Genomic DNA, 21,757 nt, shown 5'->3' on the forward strand with positions numbered 1-21,757 from the left:
TGGAGTACATAATTATTTTTTACATAGCAACGGCTGAATGTTGTTGTCATATATGTGGTTGGTTATCTTTTTTTTTTTTTTGATACGCTGATGAATTCCGTAATTTTGGATTAATTGTTTTCATATTTTAAGTCGATTATTCCCTTTTGACTAGTTATTTTAGTGTGCGAGTGCCGTGATGTGTGTTGGTTAGAATGAGTATTATTAGATGTTGATGTTGTTTGGTTGAGTTTATGTCATGTTGTTTGGTTCTGAATTGTTCACTTAATAGTTTTGTTTTGATAAGATATGAACATAGTGATTGTTTTTGTTTTTGTTTTGGTAATACACATTGCCAAGTTTGGGTTTGGAATGTTTGGCTCTATGATGTTGGTGTGTGTTTGGGTTGTTGTGAAGGTGCCTTGTAATTGTAAATGATAAACACAGTACAGGTTGGGGTGTGCTATATATAATTGTTAATGTGGACTTGTTAACATAGTGATAATTCCACTGCGTTATTATGCAATTGTTAATTACATCACATTTTTATGAAATTGCAAAATAAGTCATTTGTTCGTTGAAAATTACATCCCGAACGGTTTGCTATGAACAACTGTTAGTGTAAGCGATCTTATTGGTATCACAACCTGGTTTGATTTATCGTTATGAATATTGTTTTGTGTCGGCATGTGTTGTTATTGAAATATATCTTATCGAATTCAATTAAACTAATGGGGTCAAATTAATGGGGTTTAGATTTGATTTTGGCTAATGTAATGCACAACAACATGGAAGATAACATACCTATATTGAAAAACACAAATGCGTATCAATTATGCAGTGAATGGCATGGGGACAGTGTGAACGAAAAGAATATGCAATTGGACATCATGTTTGTCACAGCACATTTATTAACATTGTAAAGCACTCAATGTTTCGCCAATGAAACGAACATTAAAAATAAAGTTGAAAACGACACAATTGTTGTGACAAATCCAATTTTTGAGAAACAAATTAAACAACTAGTGAGGCACCTATATTGGCTATTTAAATGCCTTCTTATTGTGGTTGCCCAATTTCCCGTATCAACCATACCGAATGCACTGTACTACTTTGCCCCTTGATGGAATCCTCTTTCGTTTGGGCCTACCTGGTGGACGATTCACTGTTGGGGGTGTAATCATGTAGTCAGCTGGTGTGAAAGGTGGTTTGTCCACAGTTGGAATAGGACATATCGTTTCGTTGTACGATGCTTTAAACGTGTTAATGTGGAATGCACGGTCTATTGATTCATGAATGTTTCTTCTGCTATTATGAAATATAACGATGGCATAGGAACATGGGAACTCGTTTATTTGCCACTGAAAATAAGAACACGTCTGTCTGCCCACATCCACTAACACTGACGGATGGGAATAGACCTCATACACATTATCATTGGCCTGGCTACACACCGTAACTTGCTGGCATTGTATGCCTTCGCTAGTTTTTTTTTTTTTTTTTCATTTTTGGACATATTACGCCGGCCCATTTGGTGCATTTAACTCTACATTCCGCCATCTGCCCTATGATTTGTCCCCTTACCATATCAACCAGTCTAGTAATAGGAAGATGATGAGCATCACTGACCCAATTGTTGAATGACTTAGCAGCATTAGAACATATAACCAATATGAATGCAAACAAATCACAGAAACGACGACGAACATACAAATAATTAACACAAATCATTGGGCAGAGTGTAAACTATCTGAAATACGTGTTAGCCCAGTGTTTGGGATGCAAGTCTTTCATAAAATCCTCGATCACAACTAGGCTACACTTTTTTAACACCTCTAATTTCTTGTTGAAGCAACTAACAGTGGATGCGTAAGTGCATTCACGTAATTTCCACATCAAGCCAATTTTGTGTGATGCGTTGACGTATTTCATTCGGTCTCGTAAATTCATTTGAAGATAAATAAACAATATTCATGGTGTGCAAACAGGAAAATGTTTGGAATAGATTGCAATAGCCCAATGTGGCAGTCAGATATGAACGTCAACGTGCAGACCTCGCCAACTTCTTTCCAATTCCAAAGAAACCATTCCTAATTGGCTAAATTCTCGGAATCAACAATAGCAAACGCCACAGGAAACAATTCTTCAGACATAGCATTAAACCATATGGTATAATAAAATATGGTATAATCAATTGGATGGCATGAAAAAGGTATAATCAAAAATAATATTGCAATGTGTCATGTTTTTAACTATCAGTACAACGCATATGTGATAAACTATAATAAACTTGCAACAAACATGTCAATATGTTTTACATGACATCCCATTAGTACGTGGGGAAATTTTGCGGAGAAGAAGTTGCATTGTGAACATATTGGACAAACCACTATATGACTAGTTACACATGGGAAAAAAATAAGAACACTTCGGTACCTTGATTGTTGTCTTTAGCGATCGCGACAAGCAAATTACCCTTGAACCTGCCTTTGAGGAATGTTCTATCCAGGAAGAGAAAATGCCGACAATGATTGAACCCATCTATACAAGCACGGAACGATATGAAATATCGAACGGACCTCCTACTTTTTTTGATCAAATTCAAGATTAATATAACTGTTTGGATTTTTTCCCATAACGAATTCACTGTACCACCTGAGTTGGTTGAACGACATGGCATGATCCCCGTAAAATTTACCCCTCGCTTTCTCGACACCCAACCATGCTACCCGATAACTAATGTCCAATCCATAGTTATTTTTAAATCAAACACCACATCCGTGGGGTGTATCAATGGCTGTCCACGCACCTAATCTGCGACAACATAAGACACCAACTCAGACCCCGTACACGGGTTTTTATAAGTCCGTACTGCTACGCCACAAGTGTGCACACTATCAAACCTCTTAACACATAACACGCAGCTCGATGGTAGCACCCTTACGTGAACTGACCAAGCACAACCGGTAGCCGCTGCAAACTTACACACTATAGCAATACAAATCGAATCATTCTTAACATACTTGAATTGGAATCCACATTCCACTGCATACTTGCATAGAACTTCACAGAATTCATTGTCGCCCCTGTCAAAACATTGACCCACATGGGTAATCCCATACACCCATTGAGCGGAAAAAAATGTCTTTGATCTGTTAGGACAATATGTTGGTAACAAACCATTTAGTCGTCCATACCAAACTTCGAACTACTAGGGGAATTCACACCATCCTCCGCGCAATCCACCATCCCAACACTCTGTGCCTGAATTAGGACATCAATGTGATTTAGCCTGAACGACTTACCAAGACACAACATATTTTGAATATCGTCATCACTATCCACCTTAAACTTCTTATACCCGGGGACATCAAACAACATATACACGGCCCCCGGCACCAACCCATCAAATTTCTCGCAAATAAAATCAACCAATTGTGCGAATGTAAACTCATATTACAACCGAACAATAACATTGGTCTATTCGTATGTGCACACCAATAATATACCATCATTCATACATGTGACACCAACATTTCTGACCCCATTACGCAAAATACAACACAACAAAACACACTTACTATGCATACACGTAAAACCAATAATATGTATGTGGTGTTAATGTCGCAAAACACACCCACACAACAAACCACACCTACAGAGAACACCCAAAAAAAACAACAAAACACACCAAAACTTGCACTGGCGCACAACCAACATCACCCCACAAAAAAAAGAAAACAGTGCTGTAGACGTCCCCGAACGTCTCGGGAGGACGAGTCCCGTTCTGTTCATTTGGGCTCACTACAGTTCGGACTCTCAAATGTCACAGTTCTAAATCTGAACCAAAGAGTCCAAATCCGGCAAATCGTTTTGAGAAAACAGATTTTGAAAGAAGTGCCAAACATGGACTGCTTTGCCAGATACAGAGTCGCCACCTAAATGTTTTATTTTGGGAAAATTTAGGAAACCCTGACTCGTTTGCCTAAGGCCACGTGTCCGTCATCACCAAAGTTGCCTCGGCTCAGGAACTTGGGTACGATTGGGGAAGGTCACTTCGTGAGCACCCCCGCTCGCCCGATCAAAGATCGGCCTCTACTAACCATGATATCTATTTTTGAAAATATTATGCGTTCTTATTCCGGTTATTAGCCTAGATTTACTATGCGATGCGCACAGCATACAAGTATAGACTGGGTCGCCTGAATTGGAACAAAATATTTCATGTTTGTTTATTTGAAAATGGTTTGATGGTGCTACCCGCAAGTAGGCTAAGACGTGGATTTGCCACCCTCGGATGGGCTTAGAAAACATGATTTTGCCACTATCTAGTGGGCTTAAAACTCACAGTCAATGCATTTATTCCAATTCAAATAATCCAACCTTCACCCACAAGCGTTCAGGCAGTTATATCACATAAGCATATAGCCTCATGGTAAGCATGCTATCATGGCAGTCACTCACACACATGCAAGGATGCTAAAGCATAAACACTTACCGAGTACTCCAAGCCAAAACAAAAGCTATGTTAGAAATCCATGCATGATCCTAACTATACAGAAATGCCTAATGCAACACATGCAAAATGCAACTAAGATAGGCTCGGCTATTCTAAAGATGGCATGTAAAATGCTACAACTAACATGTATTCAACTTGGAATTGAGATACAAATGCAGTTAGTATGATGCGCCGAGCCCGGTGCATGCAAGACAGATGAATGAATGCAAACATGCTATCATACTGTATGCTAATTGAAACATGCCCTAATCTAACCATCATAAGCTGATAAATAAAAGGGAGAAAGATGTGGGGTTGGAAGACATACATCACACACACGCACACTTATTACAACATTGCCCTCGCGCAGAGGGTCCGAATAAATAATACAGTCCCAAATGAATAAATAATACAGTCTTGAATAAATACAGAATCCTAATTAATTAACAAATTAATCTAGGAAAGCAGTAAATTGGCACGTAAATCCATGGACCGCCTCAGCTCTGTTCCAAATGATGAATGATGCATGTTCGGGTTGCCTTGTGCGGAGAATCCCTTGCGATGTCCCGGTTTGCCTCTGTTTGCAATTATTCTTAGGATGCGTGCCGGGCTCCGGAAGGTTGCTGATTTCTGATTTGCTGCAACAGAGAGCAACAAAGGGACATGGCAAAGTATTTTCACATATGTATGCATGACCACTCTTCAGGGAGTGTAGTCCTCGATCCTCGTGCCACCAATCACGCATCTCGATGCATGATGGCCGAGGAGTCGATTTGCACGACTCAATATGAAATGAATGCACATATGGACACAACAAGGCCTAAACTCCATCATGGGTAATCCGGAATGTCGGCGACAGGGAATTGAGACACGTTCCGTCACTCGGAGTATGAAACGTCCCTCGTTTCCCATGCTTGGGCTAACTCCTATCCCAAGCACTATGCAATATGCGTGACATGCATGAATGCGATCCTAACATGCATCATGGCATACACAATGCTATGAAATGGCATACACAATGCACGATGTAACAAGGCATACACAATGCTCTAACATACAACTTAGCATACACAATGCTGCGAAATGAAATGACATACACAATGCATAATGGACTTACACTAACATGAGTGGACCTTAGCCACACTCACATCAGTAGCCATTAGGTGAAAATGAGACTCTCGAAATGAGTGCTCGCATGCACGCAAACCGAGGACCGAACCTAAGGCATAACATGTAACTCTAACAAGGCATGGCAAGGGATGCAAGACAGCATGCAAACTCACAAATTCCAGCACTGAAATATGATGCTAAACAGCCCCGAAACATGGAAAAATGGCACCCGATGCACGAGATGAACCCCGAAACTCGAAACTAGGCACATGGAATGACTTGTAGCTATACAAAGCATGCATTATTTGATCATGAAGCATGAAGACAGAGTCAAGGCAGTCCCAAAACATGGACATTTTCAGTTCAAAGCATGGCCAAAAGATGCTAGAAAGATGGACTTAAATAGCATGCAATTTTGACTAGCAAACATGGTTTACATGGCAAGTATAGGATGCACATGGAATCTCACCAAACCAGCAAAAATCAGTGAATAAAACATGTGAAGATAGGCCCAAATAACCACTGATATGCAACCATGGCATGCAAAAATAATGAGTTACTTTGGAGGGCCATGCAAGGAGTTATTAAGCACATGTAAGGTAGACATTTAGCATGGCACAAAAAACTCTGAAAATCAAATATGGTAGTCCCAAAACTCACTAAATTGACCCTAGAAAGTGACTCCAAAGCATGCGAGATAGGGTCTCTTTGGAAGGCCAAAGTGACCACCAAACAAGTCAAGGTGAGAGGGGGTCACCCCCCCTGATTTGGGATCTCAAAATAGTGTCTTAGCCACTGAAAATCCACTGGATTTCAGTGGCTAGAAGGCCAAACAAAGCATGCAACAAGGGCTTAGGTGTAAGGCTCAAAATAGGAGACAATCAAGCATACAAGGAAGCATATGACCTCAAACAAAAATGGAACATTAAACAAACTTGAATATGAGATTAAAACAAGATATTTTTCATTTTATGACAACTCTCAAAAACAAACACAAGTAGGGCTAATCTATCATGCAAAAATGGCCTTAAAAGAGAGAATAGAGACAAGGGACAGCAGCTGGCCCCAAACAGTGAAGAGTCCTTCAACAAATTTGAAGAGGGGATCAAAAAAAGGCACTTTACAGTTTATTTCAAGCTTCAAAAATAATCACAAGCAGGCCTAAAATATCATGCAAGAAAAAGGCCTAAAAGAGGGATAAAGAAACAAGTGATAGCTGCTGGCCTCAAACAGAGGAGAGCCCTTCAAAAAAGTTTAAGAGGGGCTCAAAACAAGACATTTTACAGTTTTGCTCGAGGCCCAGAAATGCTTACAAATAGGGCTAACATATCATGCAAGAAATAGCCATAAAAGAGGGATAAAGGGAAAGGGGCAGCAGGTGGCTTCAAACAAAGAAAAACCCTTGATCAAACATGAAGATGAGCTCAAAAAAAGATTATTTCTAGTTAGGGTCAGAGCCCAAAAATTCTTGCAAGCAAGGCTTAGATATAGAGCAAGAAAAGACTAGAAAAGGGAGAAAGAGGACTCACCCTTGAAGACCAATGAACCAGCAGCTTTTGGTTGAAGAGATGGTGCTCCTAACCTCTGGAAATAACCTCCAAGTTGCTGGAATAAAGTATGGAGGTGTGGTGCTATGAGGTGGTGTAGAAATGGTCCAAGAACAAAGGTATTTGATGGTTGAATGAGAGAGATGGAGGATGTATGTATGCAAGGCTCCAATTGGTTTTTGTCAACCCCTAGAAATGGTGGAGAGGTGCTGGTCTTATAGAGGGAGAGAGGCAAGGAAAGGGGGGGAAATCAAATTCAAATTTTTCCCCCAAAGGCAGCCCCCCCGGATACAAAATCTGGGGGGAAACAAAATATACAGCTGGAACACACTTAAAGAGGGGGTTCAGGCCGACCAGGTTCAGAAGGTTCAGGTGGCCGGCTGGCCACCTCCCATGGCCGGCCGGCCAAGGGTCAAAAGGGTCAAGAATGATTGCTGGCCGGCCTCCCCAAATTGGTGGCCTCCCATGTGTGCACAACACAAATATGTGGTTGACACCCGGAGAATGTGAACCAGGAGAGAGAAAAACCCATTTTTTAGAGGGGTTCAAAAGGTTCAGGTGCAATTGCTGGTCGGCCACCAAATATTGGTGGCCTCCCAGATGTGTACAACACAAATATGGGGTTTATGGCTCAAGAAAGTGGTCTCGGGGTGGTCAACATTAGCTCTCAAGTGAGGAAAACGAGCGTTGGAGAGCGATGAAGAAATAAAGCTGGCTTTTCAGAATAATTGCTGGCCTCCCACCCTCCTACAAGCTTCCTAACTATGAAAATAAGGTCTCCACCAAAAATGAACCAAAACGGATGCAAAACGGAGGTTCGGGGACCGAAACGCGCGGCCTGGGGCCTCTAAAAATGGGCTGTTAAGCACCGGAGGTGGCATTCGACCACGAAGTTGGTCTCTCAGGCCACAGTGTTCCTCAAAAGGGAGGAAATAAGGTGTATGCCAAAAACCAGAGTAAACGGAGGTGGTTAGGTGGTCCCGAACCGAGGCACACGACCGTCGGCTCCGAAAAATCGAAAACCGGGATCTAGACGGGAAAGATGGCCTACGACCACGAAACGTGGCCTACGACCACTGAGGGATGATCTACGAGACCTCTCCCTCCCTTCGGGAAGAGAAAACAGAGAAAACAGAGCCTGGTTCGTAAACCGAGACAAGGCATGAAAGAGTTCGGAGGCAAGGCTTGCAGCCGGGACTCTGAAACTTCTGAACGAGCACAATATGCAATGTCACCGAGCGCTCAATCGGTGACGTCTGAGTCTTAAGGTCGGTCAAAAATTGGGTGTCTACAAGTGTACAATACACCAACACAATCAAACTACTAACTTATTACAATATGATGGGCGTCAACACTGCCTGATGAACCAGAACAAAACTCCACTGGAAATGATCACAAACCCGGATTATAGTCGACAACAGAAAAAATGGCCAAAACCCAAGACAATATCTCTACACTCTCTCTCCACAAAACAATGAGATCAATGTTAAACAATCAAACTGAACTCCCCTACGATAACATTTCCTTATCCCATCCAAAGTAGAATCAGTCAATTAGGAAATGTCAATCACACCAAGGGTATACATGTAAACTTAAATAGCATCAAACCCATCTAAATAAACCTTACCAAAAAAATAAGACTAATTGGTATACAAGAAAACTCTCATGAGCAAATAGTTTAACTCTCCTCCATATAGGATTTATGAGTAATTTTTCCAAAAAAATTAAACAAAATAATATAATAATTTGTAATACTTTTTTTTTTTTTAAACTAAATTAATCACTTCCTAAACAAGGCCTCAGTTTTATTTTATTCTAGAAAAGTAGAATGTGAGTGAGAGTAGGGAAGAAGAAAAATAGTTTTGATTGTTGATAAGTTGATTTTACTTTTTGGTCCTTGCAACAATGACACAAAGTTAAGTACTTAGCAAAAATCTATTATTGTTGTGGATATTTTTAGGATGAAAAAATACTTGACAATGTTTCAAATTTAGTAAATTGTGTGTTCTGTATAATATAATAGATATTAAAATTTTGTTATTATTTGTACGTAAAAAATAATAGTTATAAAATAAGTTAATTTGCATAATGATATTCACAATTCCTCGCATTTATAATCCAATAACTATGTGTTGTGTATCATCAATAACTTTCACATAATTTAAAACCCGTAACACTGGAAAGTACGCTCTTATTTTCTTGAAACACTATGCAACTTTGTGCTCAACTAATGGTTGAGAATTTATTCGATACATCTAAAATATCATATGATCATGTCTCTACTCAATAATAGAGGTATATAATCATTATTAAGAAAAAGTAAAATTAAAATAAATACTTAAAAGTAATTGAACAAACACACGACCATGTTGTTATTGTTACCTCAGTTGATAATTTCTGCTCTCTGAGGACATCCAGCACCTTCTATATAAAACCCCTGCCACTTTGCTAATCACAAACATAATTGAAATGAGGTCTTGGACCTTGACTTTGTTGGCCATACTAGTTCTTTATATATATATATATATATATCAACAAAAAAAGGAATTTTATTAATGAATAATTAATTATATTATACATCAATAAAGAAGATGGATGCACAAGTATCATAGAAAAGTAATATGATCTCAACTAGGTTGGCACCATAGAACAAGCCCAATCATCTGCAGCATCACATCAAATTGGTGAGCAACCAACCAAAAACAAAACAAAAGCCACAAAATACATCTAAAGTAACAATACCAATACACTGTAGCCATCAGCAACAGAATTATCCATACTCAAATAAACCAAATCTTTGCAGCAGCATCACTAACAAATAGATAGAGCACATCTACCATCCACTAGTAGTAGCCACTAACAGCAGCCATCCAGATCCAAATCCATTAATAGCCAAGCAAGCCAAACCCAACCCAGCCATAGCGATGAAACATAACAGCAGAACTTCAACTTCCTCCAATGTAAACTCTGATCTGATTGAAATTGTAGATAAAATCATTCACAGAGTAATGCAAATCCTTGTTTAAGGTTTTAAGCCAAATTGCAACTCTGATTTTTATAAGTTTACACAAATCCCAAATGTCAGGTTTAGTATCTATAAACACACATTCATTTTTGAGTTTCCAGTCAGACCACAAGGTTGGAAAGGGAATAACTCTCCAGATCTTCCTCTCTAATTTCTTAAAGCACTCACCCTCTCACCAGTATAGTAATCCTTTTACAGTACCAGGAATAACCCACTCTAAACCCCACCATCTTAACAAAGCTGACCACACACCCCAAACAAATGGGCAATGCAATAACACATGAATCACTAATTCGTCAGCCTCTTTGCAGAAACAATAAACTATAGAGAAAGTGGCACTGAGTACACCAATTCTTTGAAGAAACCCAGTTGTTTTCATCTTATGCTTCCAAGCAAGCCAGCCAAAAAATTGCACTTTGGGAGGTAACAAACTATTCCACACTAATTTGCTTAATTTGAGATGCATACCCACATCAGCATTACAGAGGTTATACAAGGAAAAAACAGAGAAAGTACCTGAACCATTAGCTTCCCACCTTGGATAGTCCAAGACCTCCCCTCTTATAACAGCATTAGATGGCAAAATTGATAATAACCTCAATCTCTCATGCCTTTTCCATTCAAACAACTCCCTTCTGGGTAGCAAATTCCACTTCCCTGAATCCTCTCTCATATCAGAGAACCTTCTAAGGATGCCTCCATTCTCCATTAATAGGCTAAACAATCTAGAAAACTCCACTTTCAGACAATAAGAGCCACACCAGGTATCCTCCTAGAACCTAACTGTAGACACCCCATTTTTGACCGACCTTAAGACTCAGACGTCATCGATTGAGCACTCGGTGATTGTGCATGTTGTGCTCATTTCGAGTTTTCGGAGTTTTCGGCTGAGTGCCTTGCCTCCGGGCCTCTGAACTCTTTGTGTTTTGGCTCAGTTTGTGGACCAAGCCTTTTTTTCCCTTCCCTGGAGGGAGGGAGAGGTCTGTAGACCACTTTTTTCCCTTGGAGACTAGTTTCCGGTTTCCGAAGTCTTCGGCCGCGCGTCTTGTCTCAGGACCGCTTAACGTTCTCCTCTTCGCTTAGTTTTCGGACCATGCCTTGTTGCCTCTTCCTAGAGGAAAAATGAGGTCTGGGAGACCACTTTTCCCTCATAGACCACTTTTGGTGCCCGTAGACTAGTTTTCAAGGCTTCCGGCTGCAGGCCCCAACCCCCGGACTTTCGTCTTTCATCCTTTTGGGTTTGTTTTTGGCACAAACCTTGTTTTCCTTGCTTAGAGGGTGGAATAAGGGTGGGAGACCAGTTTCTCTCCCTGTAAACCACTTTTCTTCCCCGCCAGCTAGTTTTCTTCCCTGTAGACCACTTTTGGTGGTTTACAAGTGGTTTGCAGCTGGAAAAATTGGTCTCCCACCATGCCACCACCTTGCTTTCCTGGTGTAGACCACCTCTCCCCCCTGGCTGACCACTTTTCTTTATGGGAGACCACTTTTTCCCCTTGCCAGCCAGAAAAAGTGGTTGGCCGACCACTTTAATTAGCTGGCCGACCAGTTAAAGTAGCTGGCCGACCACTTCAACTGGTCGGTAGCTTTCTTTCACTTTCTGCAGGTGTTGTCGATGCCAGCTGTGCCAGCTGGAGTGCACAGATTGCATCCTCCATACACGTGTATGGATGGATTGGTTTAAGCTCTTAGTTTGTTCAAGAAGCTTGATTCTTGTTTTTCTATAAGAGGGAACCTTCTCCTTCTTGTCTTAGGTTGAAAAAAAATTGCTTGAGCTATACATATACCATCTATCTCTATATTGCTCTTGCTCTTCATATTTGTGTTTGAAAGTGTCATTTCTTCACACTTTTACACACAAACACATAGTGAAACACCATACTCTTGGAGCTGAGGCACTTTGAAGTTGGTTTTGGTGTTTTTGGACTGGTTTTGATCCAAAAAAGCTGCTGGAGTTGTTGCTCTAAAGTTGTTCTACAAGGGTGAGATTCTAACCTCTTAAACCCTTGTTTTTTATTAAGCTTTTGGCCTTATTTGCATGTTGTTTTAGGCCTAACTTTCTACTACAAAAAGCTCTGATTTTTAGTGCTTAACATGTTTGTTTAAGGCTTCTTTGGTGTTAGGGGTGATCTACTCCCTTGCATGCCCTGTTTGGCTTTGTTTTACACCATCACTTTAGGCCCTTGAGATCACTTTCTCTTGGCCTTTTAACCACTAAAATCTAGTGGATTTTCAATGGTAAAACTTGTGTTTTGAGGTTTTAAATAGGAGAGGGTCATCCCCTCTCCTTGTATCTTGGTTGCTTGCTTTATTGGCCTCATGTTTGAGCATGTTTGTTAAGCTTGTGTTGGCTTATTCTCAAATTTTTTTGGGGTTATTTTGACATGGAATACCACTGTTTTGGCTTGGTTTGGTCATCCCTTGCATGCTTTGTACACTTGTAGTGTAATTCTTACAAACTAGCCTTGTATGCCTCATGTCTTATCATGTCTTGCTAGCCCATTTTGGCCATATCTTAGCATGTTTTTAGTGTTGTTTTAACATGCCTTAGATCTGTTTTGGGTTGGTTTGATAGCCCCTTGCATGCTCCTTGCACTTGTAGTGCAATTCCACAAACTAGCCTAACATGTATTATGCTTTTGACCATCATTCTAGCATGCTTTTGGCTCAACTTCAAGAAGCTTTTGTTCATGTTTTAGCATGCTCTAGCTCTGTTTTAAGTGTTTTGGGTCATGCACGCATTGCTTTGTATAGCCATGGTTCAATCTAGCTTACTAGCTTTGTGTATTGAGTCTACTAGCATGCATTGCTTGGGCTATTTACATGATTTGGCACCATTTGTTATGAGATTTCAGTGCATGTTTCATGGTCATGCACTCACATTTGTCACTCTTTCCATGCATTGGAGGGTTTATGCTTTAAGCCTTAAACATGAACCATTGTGTATGCCTTCATGCCTAAGCTTGCGAGCTATCATTTCAGTGTGTTTTTGGGGTTATTTTGCCATGATATAACTCTGATTTTTGTTGTCAAAGCCATCTCATGCTTGGCTTTGGTAGGTGTAGTGTAATCCTCCATTTTGGCCTTGCATATTCCATGCTTCATGCCCTTCATGCTAGCATGTTTTAGCTTTAGTCCATGCATGTTTTAGCATCATTTTAGCATGCTTTAGGACTGTTTTGGGTTGTACTTTCCATATGGTTCTTATATTGCATAGCTGTAGTGCAATTGGCCTTGCTAGCCTTAAGTTTTGAGCACCATAGTATGCTTTATTTGTGACATATGCATGATTTGGCATCATTTACCATGTTATTTCAGAGTATATAGTATTGCCATGTTCCCACTTCTTTCACTCTTTGAATGCTTTCAAGGGTTGTGCGTTGTTGCCTTGTTTGTGGCCTAGCTTGTATGCATCCATGCATGCCTAGACTTTCGAGCTCCCATCTTAGCATGTTTTGGTCTTTGTTTTGACCTGTTTAAGCTCTGTCCATGGCTGGTTCAGTCATTTGTGCATTGTTTTGTATGCCCTTTGTGTGGCCCTCTTTGGTAGCTTTATGCTTTAAGGACCCTAACATGCCATGCTTATGTTGATTGGATGATTTGGCATCATTTCATACCTAATTTCAATGCTTATAGTGTGACTACACTATTACGTTTGTCACTCATTGAGCACTTTTGAGAGTTGTGCTCTTGTGCTTAATTGATAGGCCATTGCATAAACATCACCATCTTGCATTTCATGCCATCTTTCTTAGCATTATGGCCACTGTTTTGGCATGACTGAGGTCCGTCCATATTCGGTTTAAGTCCATTAAGCATGTTTGTTTGCATGCTTATGTTGCCTTGCATTGTGTATGCATGCCATTAGCATTGATAGGTTGCTCATGTTGCATTGCATTGTGTATGCATGCATTACGTTATGTTTAGCATGCTTGAGTTGCATTGAATGTGTTTGGATTGGGTGTTAGTCCAAACACGAGAAATGAGGGACGTTTCATACTTGAAGTGATGAAACGTGCCTCAATTCTCGGTCGCCGACCCTCTTGATCATGCATGATAGAGGTTAAGGTATTTATGTGTTATGTGTGCATTCGTTTACATTGAAATGTGCTATGTTGGCATCTCGGCCATCATGCATTGCGATGCTCGGTTGGTGGCCCGAGAGTCGAAAACTACACTCCCTTGAGATCAAGAAATAATAGGGAGAGTGGTTGTGCACACATATCTAGCAAATACATTGCCATTCCTCTTCTTGTTCTCTGTTGCAGCAAATTGGAGTTTGGCAGCAAAAACTGGTCGGCAGACCAGTAAAAGTGGCTGGCTGACCACTTTTCTGATCTGCAGCATAGGCAAGTGGTCTGCAAGTGGTTGGCAACACCACCAAGTGGTCGGCCATGCTCCTGGAGGTTCCCATGGTGGAGCAAAAGCTATCTGGAGCTTTGTACAGTGTTCTGAGAACTATTGGAAACAGAGGCAAGTTGGGGCATCGCGATGGATTTCCGAACGAGGCGACCGGGCATGCATGCGTTTCTCGCCCCGAGGCCCCCCTCTATTTGCTTTACTTAGTTGCTTTGCTTAAGCTAGCTAATGCATTCGTTTTTGTACTTAAGTAGTTAAAACGCTTGACTATTCAATTTGTGTTGTAATAACTAGTTAGTTAACCTGTTAGTTAATTACCTTGTTTTGTAATAATTAGTTAACTACGATTAGTTAATTAGTTCTGTTTTGTAATAATTAGTTTAATTAGCTTAGATTAGCTAGTTAGCTTATTATTCGGACCCTCCGTCGAGAGGGCGAACTGTTGTAATAAGCGTGCGTGTGTGTAATGCATGTCTTCCAACCCCCATTTCTTTCTCCCTTTTACTTAACCGCTTATGATGGTTAGTTTTAGGGCATATTTTATTAGCATACCTTATGCTCGCATGCGTGCACCCATTCATCTGTCTTGCATGCATCGGGCTCGGCGCATCATAGTAACTGCATTGTATTTCAATACATTTACTTGAATACGTGTGCAACAGCATGTTATCAAGTTGCATTTCACATGACATCTTAGAATAGTCGAGCCTATTTTAGTTGCATTTTTGCATGTGTTGCATTAGCCATCATAACATGAACTAGGATCATGCATGATTTCTAACTAGTTTTCTATTTTGGCTCAGAGTACACTGTGAGTATTTACGCTTTAGCATACTGCATGAGATGTATGTTTGCCATGAGGCTAACTGCTTAAGTGTTTTAGCTGCTTGAATGCCTATGTGTGAAGGTTAGATTGCTTGAATTGGAACAATTAATCAAAATGTGTGTTTTAAGCCCACTTGAGGGTGGCAAAATCCTCGATTTAGCCTACTTGTGAGTAGTACCTCTAAATCGTTTTCAAACAAACGAACATGAAGTGTTTTGTTCCAACTTAGGCGATCTAGTCTATACTTGTATGTTGTGCGCATCACATAGTAATTCTAGGTTAATAACCAGAATAAGAACACATGTATTTTCAAAAACAATATATCATGATAGTAAAGGCCGATCTTTGATCGGGCGAGCGGGGGTGCTCATTGCATGACCTTCCCCTCTCGTACCCAAGTTCCTGAGCCGAGGCAACTTTGGTGATGACGGACACGTGGCCTTAGGCACGAGTCAGGGTTTCCTAAATTTCTCCAAAATTAAATATTTAGGTGGCGACTCTGTATCTGGCAAAGTAGTCCGTGTTTGGCACTTCTTTATAAAAATCAGTTTTCCAAAACGATTTGCCGGATTTGGACTCTTTAGTGATTTATTAGTCTCACATTGCACTTTGTGAGATTAGATTCAGAACCGTGACACGAGTCCGAACTGTAGTAGCTAATGAACAAACGATTCACGCCCTTCGCACGCGGAGCTGGGAGTTCTCGGGCGGTCTACACTGACCCTATCCCTATTTCCAATTACTAACTTGAAATTATTCAAGAAACACAACAACACATGAGGATTGTGATTGGCCAAAGAGACAATATCAGACCAGACTCTTGAGTACCTAGAGTTAACTCCACTGGATGGCAACCAACTCTTGGTGTCAAGTTTATACTTGCTGCAAGTCACATTTCTCCATAATGCCTTGGGTTCATTTGCAACCCTCCGCTACCATTTGAACAATAAAGCTGAATTCACCTCTCTGATCCTCCTAAGACCCAGCCCACCTTGATCAACTCTCTTGGTTACCTCCTCTCATTTAACTAAATGTACATTCCTTCGTAGGTCAGATCCTCCTCATAAGAATGCAGCTTGAATTCTCTCCAATTCCTTAGCAACCCCCTCTAGCATCTTAAATAGTGAAAGGTAATACATTGGCAAACTAGATAGCACTGACTTGATCAACGTTAACCTTCCTACAAATGGAAGTATCCTTATTTTCCGACCAACCAACCTAGCTTTTGTTTTATCAATGACTGGTTTGAAAGTTTTCCTTCTACTAGGATTAGCCTCTAGGGGAAGCCCAAGATAAATAAAAGGCAAAGATTGAGTCTTACAGTTCAGTTAAGCAGCAAACTCAGCTAAAAGATTGTCCTCTATCCCCACCCCACAAACCACACTCTTATGGTAATTGATTTTTGACCTCGATACAAGCTCAAAGCACCTTAATATCCTTTTAATATTAATAACATCTGTCTACTCAACCTTCTAAAATAAAATGGAATCATCAACAAATTATAAGTGAGACACCACCCTATTTACCCCTACTTTCACTCCCTAAATCAACTCCAACTCTGTTGCTCTGGATAGTAACACATTAAGGCCTTCTGCCACTATGTTGAATAAGAAAAAGGAGAGTGGATCTCCCTGCCTTAGTCCTTTTTTGTCACGACCCAACCCCTGCCCCAAGGGATTAGAGAAGTGACCGGCCAGTAATCCGAGATTACCAAAGGCCTACTTAATAATAATACATTAATAAGGGCTGACGGAAGCCAATAAATATTGAAATATAACGTCCAATGAACTGTGAAGACTTAAATGAACAAAACAAACCTTTAGATATATATAGACATATGCACCCAAGTCCATGTCAAGTTCAAGTACAAAACATAAACAAAACTTAGGGATTTAACCCCACTAACAAAAATCAGTCAAAATAAAAGGACTTAAGACAAGACTCCACAACACTTGATCTCAACTACAAAAAGGGTGAGTCCCAAACCACCCAAAAAGCCTTGAAGCCTCACCGTTTAGAACATCGCAATGAGATATAGGAGTTGGCTTGATAAAACAAAGTTCAAGTTGACACCGCTTAGTCAGGTCCTATGCTGGATCACCTACATACATTTATAAAACAATGAGGTAAAGCCCAGTGAATAACAACAGTGTAAAGGAGTTATGAATGATGTCTAGTGGTTCAGTTTCTCATTTCAATATCATATTGTAATCAAAGCAGTTATACATGGTATATCCATTAGCAGAATAATACAGTAGGTCTTAGAAGACAGAACAGTCATATATGATGGCCATTATTACAATAAACAGAAGTTCCAAGAATTGGAATTGATAGAGATCTTTGTATCAGTAGCAGCAGTAGGAACAATAACAGATGCTATGAATGCCATGAATACATTTCAGAAAATAGGACAATCATTCATTCAATAAATATTACCGTTTCAGAGACAAAACAGTTTATCAATTAGAAAATAATTATAATTTGGACATAGTTTTATAATGTTGTTACTCACAGTTGGCTCCCTGAATAACGTGATTAGAATGTGGTGTTTGACCTACACAAACATAGCCAAGCACAACATCTTAATACACATGCAATTCATTTAGTCGATTCTTAAACCTATTTGGTTCATTCGCTACTTGTTCATTCGGTTAGTTCGATTCGTTCTCTAATTTATTCCGTGCTCATGATATGCGTATGAATGTGAAAAACATGTGAAACCCATGCAAATAGAGGCCTGGAATTCCGAGAAATGGAAAGAAAACAAAATTGAGCCTGCCCTGAAAACCGCACGTGTGGGTGCAATGGCCGCATGTGCAGAACTGTCACCTCACGTGCAGAACTGTCATCGCACATGTAATTAAAGAAGTATGTTCGGCTTTCCATGTTCTGTTTTCTGCACATGCGAGGCTCTCTGCCGCACATGCGATTTTGGGCCAAACTCTGTCCGAAAATCTGCTTCAAGTTAGAACTTTCCCTTTTGCACAATCATCTTCAATTTTATGCAAATCAAAGCACAAAACTACTCAAAAACATGTCGCATGAAACATTTCTAACTTCAAACAAAGGCCATGGCTTCAAATCAAAACTCAAATCCCTTATTAAAGAGCAAAATCTTGAACTAAAGTGCAAAACCTTTAAAATATGCATATATGAGTTCAAATCTAAAAATCCATGGGGTTTCCCCATTGTTGAAGAATCATACAAGAAGTCTTGAGTATGAACAAGAATTTCATGAAATTATGCCATGCATGTTGATATTTAGAGCTAATTCTCACCAACATGAATTTACATCCTCAAACTCACAATTATGCATGATTTCTTTCTTAATTAAGCTTAAATACAAGAGGATAGGAATGTAGATATCTCAAATCTAAGAAATTAGGAGAGAAATCCTACCTTAGATGGTTAAGTTATGAAGATCTCCTTTGTTCTTCTTCTTCCTCTTCCTGAGTTCTCTACAACTCTCTCTCTCTCTCTCTCTCTCTCTCTCTCTCTCTCTAGTGTTTGACTCAACCTATACACCTCTTCTCTTACTTATGTCTCTAGTTTAATATTATGCCTATATTAGATTTAAACTACTAATACTTCTCAACTTAATTTACATCACATGATATTCTTAATTAATCATCCTAAATCTCATGTACTGGAAATTAAGCTAAATCATACTAATAGGAATTAGGCTCTAATTTCCTATTCAGCTATTTAATTTTTTAATCTTATGGTTTACTAATACAGACAAGTTCAATTCCTATTCTTAATATATCTGTTCACATTATCACCATGTAAATAACACATGGCACATAATCAATACATAAACACATAATCAAGACAAACTACAGAATTAACAGTTAATTAAAGAAATGGTTGTTACATTTTTTTAGGATGAAACTCATCTGTTGGTGAACCATTCACCAGAACAGATAATCTAGTTGTGGACACACTCCTTGATCCATAAAATCCACTTCTTACCAAAACCAAAACTAGATAACATAGAGAAAAGAAACTCCTAATTAATAGAATTGAAGGCTTTCTCAAAGTCAAGCTTAAGTATCACACCCCTCTTTTTTAATTTTTTTCCACCCCTCCACAATTTCATTTGCAATCAACACACATCTAGGATATTTCTACCACTCAAGAAAGCAGACCAATCTTCATTGATAATTTTAGGCATAACACGTTTTAATCTGTTAGAGAGTACCTTAGCCAAAATCATACACACTTATCGCACCAGACTAATGGGCATATAATCTGCCAAGCTAATAAGGTTCTCTTTCTTTGGAATCAAGGTTATAAAAGAGTTATTAATTCCACTGACCAATCTGCCATGTGTGTGAAATTCCTTCATAAACTGAATGAATTCCCCTTTCGTTACTTTCTAGTGCTTCTGAAAACACACCAAGTTAAACCTATCTGGACTTGGGGCCTTGTTACCTTTACAACTTCTAATAGCATTCCAAACTTCTGCTTTTGAAAACTCTGCCTCAAGCAAAACACATGCATTGCTATTTCTGATAGACTTAAAGTTACCTGCCAAAGTAGGCCTGCTTCTCCAGTCCTTAATGAAATGCCTGTTGAAATAGAAGTAGACTTCATGTTTTACTATCAATGGATCCTCATAAACCTCTTCCCTAATAGTGATGGTATTAATACCATTCCTACTTCGTCTATTGATTGCCATGACATGGAAGTATCTTGTATTTATCACCTTTCAAAGACCAGTCTAATCTAGCTTTCTAGAGCCACATCCATTCTGACATTCTGCTCAACCTCCAAGCTTCACTAATCACTTCTCTTGTTTTTACTTTTTCTGCCTCTACCAAGTCTCTTACTTCAGCTTTGAGATCAAGATTATTCACTTCATCTTCAACTGCTTTTAGTTTGCTTGAGACATCCCCAAACACCTCTCCATTCCATTTTTTCAAAGCCATCTTATAAAAGGCTCAGCAAAGCAATGTGGTTCGCAAGCTGGGGGTGCACTCTACCCAGGAGGGCTTTGCTGCAGTTAGGGACGGATTCAGAATTTTCATATAAGGTGGGCGAAAATAAACATACTAATAAAAATTTAAAATAGAAAGTATGGATTGCAATATCAATTTTCTATCGACATATAAAAAGCGAAAATAAGATGAAAACATATACAAATAAGGTTTTTTTTTTTTTTTTAAATCTACAAAATAGGGCTTGTTATCAATGGTAGTTATTAAAAAAATATTATAAATTATTAATTTTATTAAATTTTGTCTAATTTTTTTTTTTTTTAATTTTATAGGTATAGAAAAGCAACAGCTTAAACCTTTAAAAAATCAAAAGAGGATGACCACTTAAAATCTGTAAAAAAATATTTAGAGGGGGCGAACCTCTATAATTTGAAGATAATTATAATTAATACTACTATAATAAAGGAGAATTTTGAAATCATAAGGGGGTGATCAACCCTTCTTACCCCACTCTGAGTCCATCCTTGGTTAAAACCAATATGATTAGTGTCGCACCACAGATCCCTATTGTGGTTCGTTGCCAAAGCTAATTTACCACTGAGCAATGTGGTTGGCCAGTTGGGGATGCACTTTGCCCAGGAGGGCTTTGCTGCAACCAATATGGTTTGTGTGGCACCTCAGATGCCTATTGTGGTTATTGTGGTTCGTTGCCAAAGCTAATTTACCACAGAGCAATGTTGTTGGCAAGCTGGGTGTGCACTTTGCCCATGAGGGCTTGGCTGCAACCAATATGGTTTTTTTTTTTTTTTGAGCTGCTGCAACCAATATGGATGGTATGGCACCTCAGATGCCTATTGTGGTTCTGGGAAAGGGGTTGGAGGAAAGGGAGGGGATGTGTGTGTGTATATATATATTATATTATAAATGTTTTAGAATTTTAATTTGTGAGCTCTAATATGTATATGGGGTTTATTTGATGTGATGTTTTGACCTTATTTCTTATTATATTTTTATTTTTATTTTTTTGACTTTCCACCTCACTAGAGCTCAATTAGAGCTCTAGTTTTAGAGAGATGTATCATTGTTGATATTATATTCAATCAACAATGATTCATCCCACTAAAAATATCACCACTAATAGCACTAATGTATTAAAAAAGTAAAAAAAAAAAAAAATACAATTCCAAGACCAAAACATCACATCATTAATGGCGGGACCCACTGCCACCTAATTAGTGGGAGCACTAATTAGTGCTCCCAAGCATTTTTCTATATTCAATATATATATTAGATACTGTCAGTGAATATGTCTATTGTTGAGTCTGAGTGATTGTAATGAATTAAAGAAATATTTACAATATATTGATTGTGTTACATATCTAAATAAAATCATATAAAATATTGCACATAATCAAAATATGAAAAATGGTTGAGACCACTAGAAGAGGAACACTAAGCTTTAATGTTGGTATAGCT

The sequence above is a fragment of the Camellia sinensis genome, chromosome 5 (genome assembly GCF_055761805.1).
Source record: "Camellia sinensis isolate YWXY chromosome 5, ASM5576180v1, whole genome shotgun sequence".
Taxonomy (NCBI): Eukaryota; Viridiplantae; Streptophyta; class Magnoliopsida; order Ericales; family Theaceae; genus Camellia; species Camellia sinensis.